The sequence below is a fragment of the Periplaneta americana genome, chromosome 8 (assembly GCF_040183065.1).
Source record: "Periplaneta americana isolate PAMFEO1 chromosome 8, P.americana_PAMFEO1_priV1, whole genome shotgun sequence".
Lineage (NCBI taxonomy): Eukaryota > Metazoa > Arthropoda > Insecta > Blattodea > Blattidae > Periplaneta > Periplaneta americana.
In genome coordinates this window covers 93198474-93214098 of record NC_091124.1, presented here as the reverse complement: position 1 = coordinate 93214098, position 15625 = coordinate 93198474, and the positions used below count along the sequence as shown (strand labels likewise).

At 38.1% G+C, this 15625-nt stretch overlaps 1 long non-coding RNA gene and 1 other non-coding gene across 2 annotated transcripts in view; one reads left to right on the top strand and one right to left on the bottom strand.

Moving 5' to 3' along the window:
* LOC138704890 (uncharacterized) overlaps positions 1–15625 on the bottom strand; it is a 680302-nt gene that overhangs the window by 298682 nt on the left and 365995 nt on the right. The gene's annotated exons all lie outside the window — the stretch shown is intronic.
* Positions 3863–3935, top strand: TRNAK-UUU (transfer RNA lysine (anticodon UUU)). The gene has a single exon. It is a non-coding gene; the product is annotated as a tRNA-Lys (tRNA).

Here is a 15625-nt window from a genome sequence, read left to right as displayed (position 1 = left end):
CAGCAGGATGTATTACGTGATTTGCCAATAGGCGGCATCAATCTGAAGAGGCTGCGGCTGAATGCCCTCTTCAAACAAGGAAAAAAACATACCATGGCCAAAAAGAAGCGAGTTGAACAGATGAAGCCGCATCAAAATTCATAATCTATTGTTCAAAAGAGAAAATATAAAGCAAATCATGCATAATTACTTTGAGTAAGAATGACCGTTGAATTCAGTAAATATTACTTCCTATACATATCTGTTAGGTACTTAACATTGTGGCTTTAGTTTAGAGTTAACATTATGCATAGAACCCTAGATCATCCCTATGTTAAAATCGGCAGCACTTTGAAGAGAACAACCGCCAGGATCGCCACCCGTCCACCGTAAACGAACACGAAATGACAGTACAGTCGCTAATGCAATTCAAATGGGAGTTGCTGTATGAGCAAACTGGGTATATAAGATATGATCTAGGATAGATCCAAATACTCAAATCCTCTCTCACCAGTTTCAATGACACGATCGAGGTTTTTTATGATCTCTGACATAAAGTAGTCTTCATTAATTCTTGGTTTCGATTTTTCCATCCATTCTGTTTGTGAGAAAGTGGGGAAGCAAGTGCAATAGAACTGACCTGCAGTAGTTTTATTCGTGCGATTACATCTTACACACACTGGTTCGGAGGACGCTGCAGTCATGCCTGCGTGCACAAACCGGGGGCAGTCTTATAAATTTTATACCCCTATCATTAACACTGCCCTACATTTTTGTGTTTGCTTCTGTTGACCTTTAGAATTAACCCAAGGCTTCGTGTGGAGTATCACGCTAGATGTAATCTTAGATTACGGGAAACTATGTACAGGGACAAAAGCGTTACTGTCTTTATTTGCTAAATGCAATGCATATCACAGTTTTTCTGTGACTCTTCATTCCCATATCTAGTTAGTATAATAATGATCTGATTCAATTTTAATTTTTTTTCTCTGATTGAGAGCCATATATTTTTAATAGCGATAAAATATGTTACAGTGGTTTCCTTTGAGAAGGACGCTTACATACAGAGTGAAACTTCTCATCCTGCGGATTGGTAACTAGGCAAACCTGAATTTTACAGACGATGCGAAATGCAGGTGTTCACATCGCATTCACCAGCCCATACGATGTTGGCCTGTGTTAATGTGATGTGTTAGCGAACGGTTAACACGCTGGATTGTCCTGGTGGACGTCCAGGTTAAAATCACAATTCTGGATACATACTTCTTTGTTTTCATAATCTATCTGTGTTTCAAGAACGTTCTAGAAAAGCATGTTTTCTGCCCGAATGCGTAGAATATTCTATACATTGAATTTGCCTATAAATAGGTGGTTCCAGACGCTCGTGCTTGGTGCGGTACGTGCAGTCAATTCGGCCGAAAGTTATAAGACGCAGGGACTGTGTTTACGGTACAGACTGTAAAACGCCGGTACTGAATAACTTCTCAATCTGCAGGATGAGAAGATTCACCCGGTATATACAGTCTTAGAAAAACGTTTTGTCGCACAGATACTTTATAAATCCCGGCAGTGCGCATGATCAGACATACAACGAAACAAAACTAATTTTATTACCTCAACTAAGTTAGTCCTCTTGTGACCCAGGTCGCTCGTTCTCTGATCATGCGCACTGCACACTGTACGTAAAATAAGAGGCACATGGTGCGGCATTGAGCTACAAGTCGGAAGGTCGCGGGTTAGATTCCCAACGGGATCATAAATTTTTTCCATTGATCTAATCCTTCCAGCCGCTATATAGTCTTGGAATTATTCTTGGTTAGACCTAACTCTTCGGTGGTCGAACCCGGAATAGATCCTTACATTTAAGCTTACTTTGGCCCGTTTTACAGCCAGCGTAATGGATAGTTGAAGAATATAAACATGCCGTAGCCTGCCCTCTCTCCCCTGCTGGTAAACAACACGGGGAGGTACAGAGCATGTAATCTTGCGTGACTTTTTTACAGCTATCTATTGCGCCCTACATCAGCCGTGGCGAAAATGTGATTATGCGCCGTGGCACTGTGTAACCTGCAACGTCCATAGCACCTATGGAGGGAGGCGGCCATCTAAATGGGAAGTGAAGCAACTGTCTGACTTATTAACGGATTTTCATTTTCCTTACGTTAAGCATTTAAATGTAATTGTATACAATACAAGGCTAAAAACTAATGTTAAGTACGTGTAAGTAGAATACAAATGGTGGTCATAAAGCCTGGGCTTAAGGGCTTGAGGGGGCGTGGCAAGTGACGTCAGAAGTGGGCGTGGCAAGTGACGGCAGAAGTGGGCGTGGCTAAAATATGACGTCACGTGTGGCTTACGTCACGAAGTGGCGTAACTTAAAGTGTGACGTCATAAATGGCTATCTAAATGTGCAAGATTAAAGTGTGACGTCATAAATGGCTATCTAAATGTGCAAGATTAAAGTGTGACGTCATAAATTTGTAATTGAAGTTGGAAATGGGGGAGGGTGGGGTAATAATTTGATATGCATACGTTCATAGTGGCGTGACGTCATAAAGAAGGTTAAAGTCTGACGTTATAAATTTGTAATTGAAGTTGGAAATGGGGGAGGGGGGGTTATAATTTGAAATACACACGTCCATAGTGGCGTAATTTAAAATGTGACGTCATAAATTTCTAATAGAAGTTGGAAATGGGGGGAGTAAAAATTTGAAATACACACGATCATAGTGGCGTAACTTAAAGAGTGATGTCATTCACAAGTGCAGGTATGTAATTGAAGTTGGGGCGTAACGTAATAATTTGAATGACATATGTTCATACAAGTTTGTATAGTTGGGGGGGGGGGAGTGATACACAAGTTCATACATGTTTGAAAATACCACCTGCTCAATGATGATGTGATTACACTTGCAAATATTATGCAAGCTCACATACGGTGATTTTCCGGCGATGCATTTACTGAATAATGATAAAAACGTGTTTTTGAAGCATATTGACCACCTACAACGTGTTATATTACACAAATATTGCATGATGCAAATAATATGCAAGCTGTTAATTCACATCCGGCGATTGTTCTCGCAGCGTCTTATGTTACACAAATATTGTATTGTTTACATGTGCATAAGCGCTATCTGCTATGTGTACAAATACTATGCAAGGTTGCTAATTTTACATCCGGCGATGAAATTGATGAGTGATGATAAAAAAATATATTACACAAATATTGCATTATGCAAATAATATGCAAGCTGTTAATTCACATCCGGCGATTGTTCTCGCAACGTCTTATGTTACACAAATATTGTATTGATTACATATGCATAATCGCTATCTGGTATATGTGCATTATTAAAGTGAATATTTATTGCTACTTAGTGCTGTGTTTTACATAATGTTTACTTTAACCATCATTACCATTTTTGACCTACACTACTTCTGCTCTGAACGGCTCAAATAATATTGTATGATAGGTCCAATATATTGCACCTTTTCAATAATTACTTAAGTTGGTACTCTCTATTCGTACGTGATATTTGATTAAAAAACAATCGCCCACACACTGCTCTACCTTCGGTAATAATGTATGGGTTAAAATAAATCCAATAAATGTTACTTCAAAATGTATTAAATTGGAACCCTAATAATAATAATAATAATAATAATAATAATAATAATAATAATAATAATAATAATAATAATGCCACATTCTGATGAATTTAATGTCGGTAATAATGTACGGCTTAAATTAATTACACTAAACAAGTCGAAAATGAACACACATCATAGTATTGTAGGTTTAATACTCGTGACGCTGAACGTAGCCTCAGCACTATAGCAGGACAATAGGCATTATATGAAAAGGCTTCCCTGAGCGTGAGCCCGGATAGATCAGTCGGTAGAGCATTAGGCTTTTAACCTAAGGGTCCAGGGTTCGAACCCCTGTGTGGGCGATTGTTTTTTAATCAAATATCACGTACGAATAGAGAGTACCAACTTAAGTAATTATTGAAAAGGTGCAATATATTGGACCTATCATACAATATTATTTGAGCCGTTCAGAGCAGAAGTAGTGTAGGTCAAAAATGGTAATGATGGTTAAAGTAAACATTATGTAAAACACAGCACTAAGTAGCAATAAATATTCAATTTAATAATGCACATATACCAGATAGCGATTATGCATATGTAATCAATACAATATTTGTGTAACATAAGACGTTGCGAGAACAATCGCCGGATGTGAATTAACAGCTTGCATATTATTTGCAACATGCAATATTTGTGTAATATTTGTTTATCATCACTAAGCAATTTCATCGCCGGATGTAAAATTAGCAACCTTGCATAATATTTGCACACATAGCAGATAGCGCTTATGCACATGTAAACAATACAATATTTATGTAACATAAGACGCTGCGAGAACAATCGCCGGATGTGAATTAACAGCTTGCATATTATTTGCATCATGCAATATTTGTGTAATATAACACGTTGCAGGTGGTCAATATGCTTCAAAAACATGTTTTCATCATTACTCAGCAATTGCATCGCCGGACAATCACCGGATGTGAGCTTGCATAATATTTGCACGTGTAATCACATCCTCATTGAGCATGTGGGATTTTCAAACATGTATGAACTTGTGTATCATTCCCCCCCAACTATACAAACTTGTATGAATATATGTAATTCAAATTATTACGTTACGCCCCAACTTCAATTACATACCTGCACTTGTGAATGACATAACTCTTTAAGTTACGCCACTATGTTCGTGTGTATTTCAAATTTTTACCCCCTTCCCCATTTCCAACTTCAATTACAAATTTATGACATCACACTTTAAGTTACGCCACTATGAACGTGTGTATTTCAAATTATTACCCCCCTCCCCCATTTCCAACTTCAATTACAAATTTATAACGTCAGACTTTAACTTTCTTTATGACGTCACGCCACAATGAACGTATGTATTTCGAATTATTACCCCCTCTCCCATTTACAACTTCAATTACAAATTTATGACGTCACACTTTAATCTTGCACAGTTAGATAGCCATTTATGACGTCACACTTTAAGTTACGCCCCTTCGTGACGTAAGCCATCGTGATATCATACTTTAGCCACGCCCACTTCTAACGTCACTTGCAACGCCCATTTGTGACGTCACTTGCCACGCCCCTTAACCCCTTAAGCCCAGGCTTTATGACCACCATTTGTATTCTACTCGTGTAACAAAGAAAAAAATTAACAATAAAACATAGGACACATTATCACAACCTAATTAGAAAATATAAACATAAAAGATAAAAGGAATATTAACGACTGAATTATTCACCAAGAATTACTTAATGAACATAAAGGGATTAGAAAAATTAAATATATTAAAACTTTTAATATGCAACATAACATTTAACTGTCTTCAGAATGTCCCTACGATAGAGTTTCAAAATCAGGAATTATGTCACTTACTGCCAGTCGTAGTTGATTACGAAAGTATTTGTGCTGTCAGTCGTCATCTAAATTTGGTTTTTACTATTTTCATTGTTGAAAATAATTTTTCACAAGCGTAAGATGTATCGAACATGGCTTCAACAGAGCAAACGAAAGAACGAAGCTTCAGATATTTATTTTTTGGCAAAGATTTGAAAAGTTCAACATTTGTCAAGTCCTTACATCTAGCTTTCATTTAACTTCACATTGTAAATCTGCGAGTTTAAATTGAAGATCTAACCGCATCTGCTGCAAAATGATCGATGTACAGAGATGATGATGATGATGATGATAATGATGATGATGATGATGATAACTTTTTAATGTTTCTAAAGTAACATGTAGTATAATGCCGTTTTATGTTGTACGACCGTTTTCCTCGTAATACTTGTGAACAAATCATACATTTATTATTCTCATAATATTGGCAGGAAAAAATGCGTCCTCTCATGCTATTTGAAACTTTTGTTTTTTTAGAGGAACATGGTTTCGAGAGAGACATTGCGACGATACGCCATTCGCAGGTCAGAGACAAATACAAATGGAACGGAGTTTGACTCCAGTGAGTGAGAGGTTGGGGGTTGTGGGAGGTAGGAAGCAAGAGAAATGCATAGCTACCATTGCGAGCCACAGTGTGCTCGTGAGTCACATTTTCGCCACGGCTGCCCTACATAGATATGCTATGATAGTTCAAGTCCTAGGTGGTCTGGGTGTCATTCATGAATTCGATATCAACAACTGGGCCAGCCTGCTTTAGCCATGACAAAGCCAGGTCCCATCCTCAGGGGAGTCCCATGAGCCGAAGCCCCAAGCCCTTTCTATATCAACATCGGACATCGTACTACCTCCAAAACTTCACATCAGCCTGTTTTTAACCACTGTGAATAGTAGACGAAATCAGGGGAAGCTGGAGTTCGTTTGTGAAATGATAGAGGAAAACGGGAGTGTGTCGAGAAATCCCATCTGCGACGTTTGTTTTGTCCAATACGACTTTCATCAAGGCCTAGCAGGGATCGGAGCACACCTAGAGCGTCTGTTGTTCACTTAGCCTCCAAAATAAATGTATATATGTGTATTTGTCATCAAAATTATGTACAATTTGTGTATCATTCGTTAAAGATGGTCTTGTTACATTTCTGTTTTCCAGGTAACCACCCTTATCTACATATTACTGTTAATAATTATTACTACGAGTATATATTCCACTCTACATAAAATCATTCTAGTTATTTCTTAACAAAAACTCTTTACCTTTAATTAATATTTCCTGTATACATACTTTTATATCTTAGTTTTCCCTTACAATTTTTTCTTTACTATATATAAAAATTTTCCGAATTCCCTCAATTTTCTTTCTTCCATTTACTATTCTATACAATTTCCTGTATGCTATTTCTACATTTAGTTTTAGTTCTTGTTCTTTCATTTTCTGGACAATAATGTGTAATGCATTTTCTTTTTGATTACATAAAGAACATGTATCTTTTCCTACGTCTCCTCTTCTATTTTTTAACCTTCAAATTCCCAATCCCGACCACGTTAGTCTCATCTTTTCTTCCCTCTCCCAAAGAAATGAGTACCAGTGAGTTTTTCCTGGGAGTGAAGGCGGTAAGCACATCCCTTCTGCTACTAATGCAGATTGTCTGTAATAATGGAAGCTCTAATGTCCCGCTGATCTATGAGCCTTCAAGGCTAATAATAGGGATAACTTTATGTAAAATAAACATTTCTTTGACTAAGTAGTGTTCAACCAAAATTTCTCGCCTATGTCGAAGTTCAATGGCCTATCCCTCCTAACATGATACGGTAGTCTCGGTTGTCTGTCTATTCTGGACCGAAATTGAGCCAAATAACTTAAATCGCTGAATAACGAATAATAATATAGTAGTAAGGACACAAAAGGACAAAAAATTGAATTTATCCTATAACCAAATGCTCCTGTAAACACTATCTTCTTTCTATTCAAAAGAGTTTTTGTTAACTTTCATGACTCCGACTTATACATCAAACCAAGAACGGACAATGACCTACAGAAACTTAATTGTATCTTATCTTCTCCAATTCTTTAAGTACAGTAGAGCGTGTCGTTTAGGCACAGTGAAAACGTAAACAAAGTGCCGGTACCGTGTGTGGAGAGGAAGAGCCGTACGATAAACACAAGAGATGCACAAGGTTTTAGTTACAACATTTATGACGGAGCATTAATTGAAATTATATTTTCCAAAAACACACAAAACAAAAGAACACAAATTGCATAACGTTATCATATACACATTTTAACAAAACAAACAATTGTAGCGTTGAAATAATTCAATATAATAAATCAAATTTTGCTACTTACACTGTATGATGTAGCTTTCAAGCAGCATATTTACGGTCATGGCTTTCATTCTCTGTATGACTAACATAATATCACCGCTTTCTGTACTGTACCTGAATAAATTGAAGTTTGAGAAGGGATAATTATGTTTAGGAAATAGTGTTGTCAGTTCAGACCAATGTACTGTAGTTTTGTTAATTCGGCCACAGAAGACGGTGATATTATGTTAGTCATACAGGGAATGAAATTCATGACCGTGAAAAATGCTGCTTGTGCATCCCTCGTCTTCGTCGTACTCTCGTCCTCCCCACACACGTTACCCGCACTTTGTTTACGTTTTCACTGTGCCTAAACAAGACGCTCTACTGCACTTTGTACATTCACATGGACCCCCACATGTGTCATAAATTGTTTAATTTTATTTATATTCAGTATTACGTTTTCTGTAAAAGATATATTTCATCCAGAATAATTGAAACTTTCCAGCTATTTAATAATGTAAGTTTACAGTTTTATTACCAAATAGCTGACCTGGATATTTAACACAGTATTTTACTATTTGTGCATATTTGCAAACAAATCTTTTTCTAAATGCATAAATTATGTATTGTGCCTCGAATACATTTTATGTTTCGTTACAATATCTTGATCGTCGAAGAACTAAACAAGTTTTAAACATTCTGTATATAACTCTGATATTTCACCCCCCTCCCCCCATATACACGCCGCTTTAACGTCTGTGGTCATAATCGCGTGTTAGAATCTGGGAGTGTACCAGTAGACCGTTGTTACTGTCGTTCTGTTTCTGTTGTGTATTGTAGATGGCTTGTGTTCATGTAACTGATTTTAGATTTTGACTGATGTTCGTGATATTGATGACCAGGCTTCGGTCCTGGGCACAGAAACGCTTGAAGTTCAGAACGCACGAGCATAGTGTTGTGTTGGTCGAGTGGAGTGGGAGATGGAGAGCGCCGTTACTTTGTGTCTCAACATGTAAACAATACGGCACAAAATATATTTCACCCTGTACAGTTGCAGTATATACAGTACATTCCTAGTGTAGACAATAAATGTCTACCATTAAAGTATTAACGTGAGTTGTAACCTTCAATCAGGTGTCCCTACGCCGAAGCCTGTTACACGTACCGCAGCCAAGCAGCAATAGACCTACACACAACGGCAATGCACATTACGGACCCACCTGTGCTGTTGCAGTCGGGTGACTGCACACGGGTCATGACGTCATTTATACTCCGTGTACTCTAAACTTCGTACTGGTTACTCTGTGTTCCTAGGCTGAAGATTGTTGATGATTGAGGCGGTGATGAATCATGGTATGTAAATTTCTAATCCGGCATTTGTCTTTGTGGCTGTGGGGAACCATGAAAAAACCCCAGTTAGATTGGCCGGTCACGGATTTTGAACCCGAGACCTCCAGAATACGAGTCACAAATACTACAGTGTACGCCAAATCGCTCGGTCTGATATTTCTTGCATCCAGGAATATATCAATACCGAATATTGTACGTTCACAACCAATTACAGAAAATGATTTCTGACAAAAAAATCCGAAGTAGAGATGGCTGGATGAAAAGCCTAAAGCTAAATATGTCATACGTATTGAAATTAATTATTTTCAGAGAGATTGCATTGCTATATGGAAATGACTAAAGACGACCTCATTCCGAAAGAAACTGTAGTTCATTCAGTAAATGTTTTAAGTGAGACAAAAAAAATTACGGTGATTCAGAGGTAACTGTTCATTTTTTATTGACTAACAGCTGCAGAGCTCAGTGCATATGATGCAAGACCTATATTAAGTCATATACCCTATTGTTTTTAAATAGATATTTAGCTTTCAATATTTTAAAGCATGTCGACTATTTATTATTGATACAAAATTATTACATTAAATATTAATACGTACTATATTAAGTTGATATCATTATTATTTTTGTAAAACTATCTAGCAGTTTCTAAGGAGATGTTTCCAACACTTTTTGTTTCGAGTTTCATTTTCATTTTCCCTCCTCTAGGTGGGTTGTGGGATTGTGTAATTCCATACAATCCGCAATAAAATATTTGGACGGGACCCTTACCAAGTTCTACCTACCGGACCAGAGGGGCGTGGAATCACAAAGGCGTAGGGGCGTCCATTTTCTGATACTGGCTAGTCTAAAGTCGGTCTTCTAATTTCTTATTTTATCAACCTTAAGGGCCTAAGTTGCACTATAGTATATTATTATGATTATTATACTCAAAAATGCATGTTAAATAAATAGTAACCATAACCATTATCAAGATTAGAAGGAGAAAGGAGGAATTGTCAATTAAAAGCTACAGATGATAACCTCGTCTGTACAAGGAATCTTGGAATTCATCTTAACCTTTATGTGACCTAGTGGCCTAAATGTCACTTGTCTCACTTTTCACACTGTTCCACTTACGAGACTTAAGTAAATTATTGAAGATGTGCGCATTTTATTCAACATGCTATTTTTTTCGGCTGAATGAAGTAACTACCATTCGTGGTTTCTGTGTAAATATGATAAAAGAGTCGAACATTTCCGAAGACTTGCGCCCAAAATGTGTATATTAATTGGTGTTTATATAAATACGAGTATATAAATAAGTAAATAAACATGTAAATATTCGGTGTCATTATTCACTGGTTACTAATTTCGTCATCAACCGCACTGTGTCCACGATAATAACAGAGCGTTCCGGTACGAGAAAAAGTCCATTTCGAGCCCTGCATATATTCAGTTATTTTTGGATCACGAGAGGCATTAGATTAAAATCATTTCCCTCAAATATATCATAACTGTCGAGTAAAGACGTTAAAACGTGTGTTTTACTTTCCTATCGCAGTTATTTTCGTTCGTTGACTGCGATTACAAGCTGGTCGCTATAGAAACAGAAGAACAACAGAGCAAATAATATGTGCACATACGCTGCAAAGCGTTATGTGACACAGCTGTGACTAATGTGTGATACACAGAGCCGTCCTACGCGAATTTTCTTCATCAGAGCCGAGCCTAGTGGTATTGATGTTCGGACATCGCATGTCGTTAATGGCTTTGCACATATGAAACAAGGTCATTCGTGTTTCAAGGCCAGGTCAATTGAGTGATTCATTGAGAGTAAGCTAACACACAAATTCTAGTTATTCTTTTTCGGTTTTACCGCCGAGCGCGGGCTTTCGTACAAATCTTAATCATTTATAGTGACTGTTTTCAATTCACATCCAGAACACTGCGACCTTTCCCTACTTTACTTCCTGGCTTGTTGTCAGATGCCCCTATTCTCACGAGACGTCCAATAAAAATATTGCAGTTTCAATCCAGAGGTTGACCGCAGAGACATCTGTCCACACAGCGAAAATAACTGCATGGTGCGAGGTGCAATAAAATTGGCAGGCCATTTTGTCTCGTTCGATGTTATTTCAGATGCCGTAATTTATGACGTGGAACTATGTCTTTCACCTCACTAGGTATAATCTAGATCATATATGTAACAGATAGCTCATCCTTATGTTAAAATCGGCAACACTTTGAAGAGAACAACCGCCAGGATCGCCACTCGTCCGCCGTAAACGAACACGAGATGGCAGCACAGTCACTAATGCAATTCAAATAGGAATTATGACGTGACATCCTTATGTAACAACTAGATGGCAGCATAGTAAACATGACAAAAGTTGTTATCTTCAAAGTCTATAGGGTATAACTTAGTGGGGGTTAATTTGGAAACTGACGGTGACAAAACTGCAACCTCTCCTTGCACTCCTTCTACTTCCCTTATTCTCATTGTCTTCCCCTTGCCCTCCTTGACTTCCTTTTGTTCTCTTTATATCCCCCTTTTTCTTCTTGTATTACCGCTCTCTCTGTCTTTTCCTTGGTCTCCTTGTATTTCCCTTATTCTTCTTGTATTCCCATAGTTCTTTTTATTTTCTCCTTGTATTTTCCTTGCTCTACTTGTAATCTCCTTGTCCTCCTTGTAGTCCATTTGTTCTCCTTGTTATTCCCTTACTCTTCATTTCTTGCCTTTGTTATCCTTGCATTTTACTTGTCTCCTTGTATTCTCTTTGTTCTCCTTATCGTCCCCATGTTCCCCTTGTATTTACTTTTATTCCTTATATTTTCTTCGTTCTTCTTGTATTCCCCTGCATTCCGCTTGTTCTCCTTGTTTCGCGCACTGATCGTCAATCCTTTTACGTAAAAATATGCAGCTTAGTAAAGCTATGAGCCTGTCGGCAGGTATCAACACATAGTTCTACGTAAAAGCATGCAGGCAACATAGTAAAACTATAGGCCTACATCTGTCGATTTTTTTCACCAGAGGATATTTCACGTTTATCATTCCCGAAGTGTCCTTTACGTCACGTAACGAAAGTCTACATATGTAGATCGTAGTTCATCACACGTACCACTTGCATTCTCTGTGATATGAATCCGGATCCCAGACGTGGGAAGCTGACTTCAGCCATTCGGCTAACGCTACACTATGCCGTTAATCTACGAGACAGGACATCTAGTTTATATCGCTTTTGAAAGAAGTCGTGCAAAGGACTTTTATCGACTGCTCTAAATTTCAATGGACTCGGTAAGATTTTGATCCGCTAGGAATTTCATCGACTGCTCTGAAACTCATACACTAGGCTGGATTTGAATCCGTTAGAAATTTCATCGACAGCTCTAAAATTCAGTGCAACTCAGTCGGATTTGAAACCGCTTGCATTTCTATCGACCTCTCTAAAATTCAATGGACTCGGCCGGATTTGGATCCTCTAGGTTCCGTCGATCTCTCTCAAATTTAATGCATTTGGTCATATTTGAGTCCACTAGGTTCCGTCGACCTCTCTAAAATTCAATTCACTCGGCCAGATTTGAGTCCGCTAGGTTCATCTACCTCACGAAAATTCAATGCACTCGACCCTATTTGAGTCTGCTAGGTTCCGTTGACCTCTCTAAAATTCAATGCACTCGGCCAGATTTGAGTCCGCTAGGTTTCATCAACAACCTCTCTAAAATTCAATGCATTCTGCCAGATTTTAGTCCGCTAGGTTCCATCGACCTCTCTAAAATTCAATGCACTCGGCCAGATTTTAATCCGCTAGGTTTAATCAACCCCTCTAAAATTCAGTGCACTCGGCCAGACTTTAGTCCGCTAGGTTCCATCGACCTCTCTAAAATTCAAGGCACTCGGCCAGATTTGAGTCCGCTAGGTTTCATCAACCCCTCTAAAATTCAGTGCACTCGACCAGATTTGAGTCCGCTAGGTTTCATCATCCCCTCTAAAATTCAATGCACTCTGCCAGATTTTAGTCCGCTAGGTTCCATCGACCCCTCTAAAATTCAATGCACTCGGTCAGATTTGAGTCCGCTAGGTTTCATCAACCCCTATAAAATTCTACTGTAGATAATCGAGGACGTCACTAATAACTCAAGATATACCGGGACTTGTTTTGACATTATTAACATGGTGGAATTAAAAAAAAAAAGAAACTTTATTATATGCCCCTATGAGAATGTTTGCTTGTTAGAGCATCTCTAACGATGTACTAAGACATCAGTTAATAAGTAAATTCAAATACATAAGATATCGTATTGAGCTACTACTTGTTCGTCATTGACAGGGGGGATTATCACGGAATTGAATACTTTGACGCGAGCTTCTGATACTGATGATAATTTCCAGAATTTGCTGTCGAATTCTCCCGCAACCACCACAACAGAGAAAATTTCAGAAAACAATTTATAAAATTTCACTGTGCACATAAAAATGTTAATATTGTTATTATCCAAGCGAATGGCACCAAAAGCGCGATAAATTATTGAATGTAGAGTTGAATTCAGCCTGGGTAGTGACACAATTTTTACCACAATGTAAACTTGCTCGATACAATAACACGATACTTCAGTCGTTATAATTTTGGAATGGGCCTAATTACTGTCTTTCTTTTCCTTTCTTCGTCTCTTTTACCACTTCTTTTTAATTATAGATTTACAATTCAATGCGATATAGGGGGGAGTAGATATTTGGACCAACAATGAAGACAAACTAACATTACGGACCTCTCTGGTCGTGTGGTACAGATTCAACACTGAGGCAACTCCGGACAGCACATGGCAAGGGATAAACACCAGTCCCATGGACAGAAAATAAACTTTTTCATTACCTATGCTGCGAATTGAACCACTTAGGTGGGAAGCACTTTCATATATATTTTTCTTGTAATCGGGAGATGCAGGAGTTCGGAAAGCTCTCTTGTTTTGGAATGCCATACATACTCCGCTGGAAATCCACACAAGGAAATTTAATACAAATCTACAGAGCGATCCATATAAACCCTTTACTATTTTAATGACATAACTTCTGAACCATTAGTAGCAAACGTGTGCAATCTGTTCTGAATTACATAGCAACTGTGGAAGAATCCTCAGAGTATATGTTAAATATGTCTTCCACCTACATCCATACACAACTGTACTCGTTGCACCCTATTCCGTGACGTTCTGCGAAGTATATCCTCGTCATTGTTGCTGATTCCATTCCTAATAGCCTCACGGAGTTCAGCAAGTGACCGAAGTCTATTCTTGTATACTTTGTCCTTAATATAGCCCCATAAGAAGAAGTTCGGTGAGTTATGCAATCTGCGGAGCCACAGATTTTTTTTTTTTTTTTTTTTTTTTTTTTTAAGGCGATCACCGTAAAAGCTGCCTGTATGCTCGTAAGTCCGATTTCTTTGCAGCTCTCTGACATGTGCTATATAAGTAGCCTGTCTCCTAGCTCAATCGGGGCAGTTATTTCATTGATGAGTTCACTAAACGTCCTTGAACATCATCAACACAATCTGGACTCATTACAGGTCTGTGTTTTCCACTCTCGCTGAGGAGCGAGCCAGCTGTCTCCAGATTTCTTGCCATCGATAAAATTCGTGTCCTGATTGGAACATTGCATACACCGATTTCTCTTCGAAATGCCCGTTGTGTTTGAATAAAGGAATATGTCTTCCAATACGTTTTCACAAAAAAAACACCCTGCCGAATTGAGAACTGCATGTTCGTGTTATAACTTCAAAAACTAGAGACTGCGAACTATTTACTAATAGCCAACAATAGTCATAATAAACAGACCACCTGTGTGTTGTAGGAGACAGCATCCTGGTCTCTTACGCACAGAGCCCGGGTTCGATTCCCGGTCATATTGAATTTCCTATTAAAGGTTTTTCAGGGTTTTCCCTCAACCGTAAGATAAATGCCAGGAAATTCGGGCCATAACATCCCTGAATATCACCGACTTCATTCATCACCAAAAATCATATTCATAACAAATCAGTAATACATCTATAGACGCCATGTAGTTCACAACAATAAACCAGTCTCAACAATAGTACACAGGCCTTCGGATTTCAGCCAAAAAGATTAACTTGTGATATGACTGGAGATGTTAAAGCGACTATAAATAACATAAAAAATCAATAGTGCTTGGTAGATGTGCCGATATAGATTCTTTCAGAGCCTCTGAGATCATTAAACTCAATTTAAAGTTTACAGTAGCTTCCAGAGGGAAATTATAACTCATTAAAATTGTAAAGGTTTATATGGATCGATCTGTATTGTGTGTTTTGGCTACTATAGCAGTACCTAACGATACTTACATCTACCGTACGAATGTCAGAGGAGAATAAGGGTTTTTCTGTCACTAGCTGAAATCTCTGTCTCTCTCTCTCTCTCTCTCTCTGGCTTATGTGGAAAAATAGTTACAATTGTACAGCTTTAGACACAAAAAATGACCGCTCTCTTCTAGCGTTAATTTTC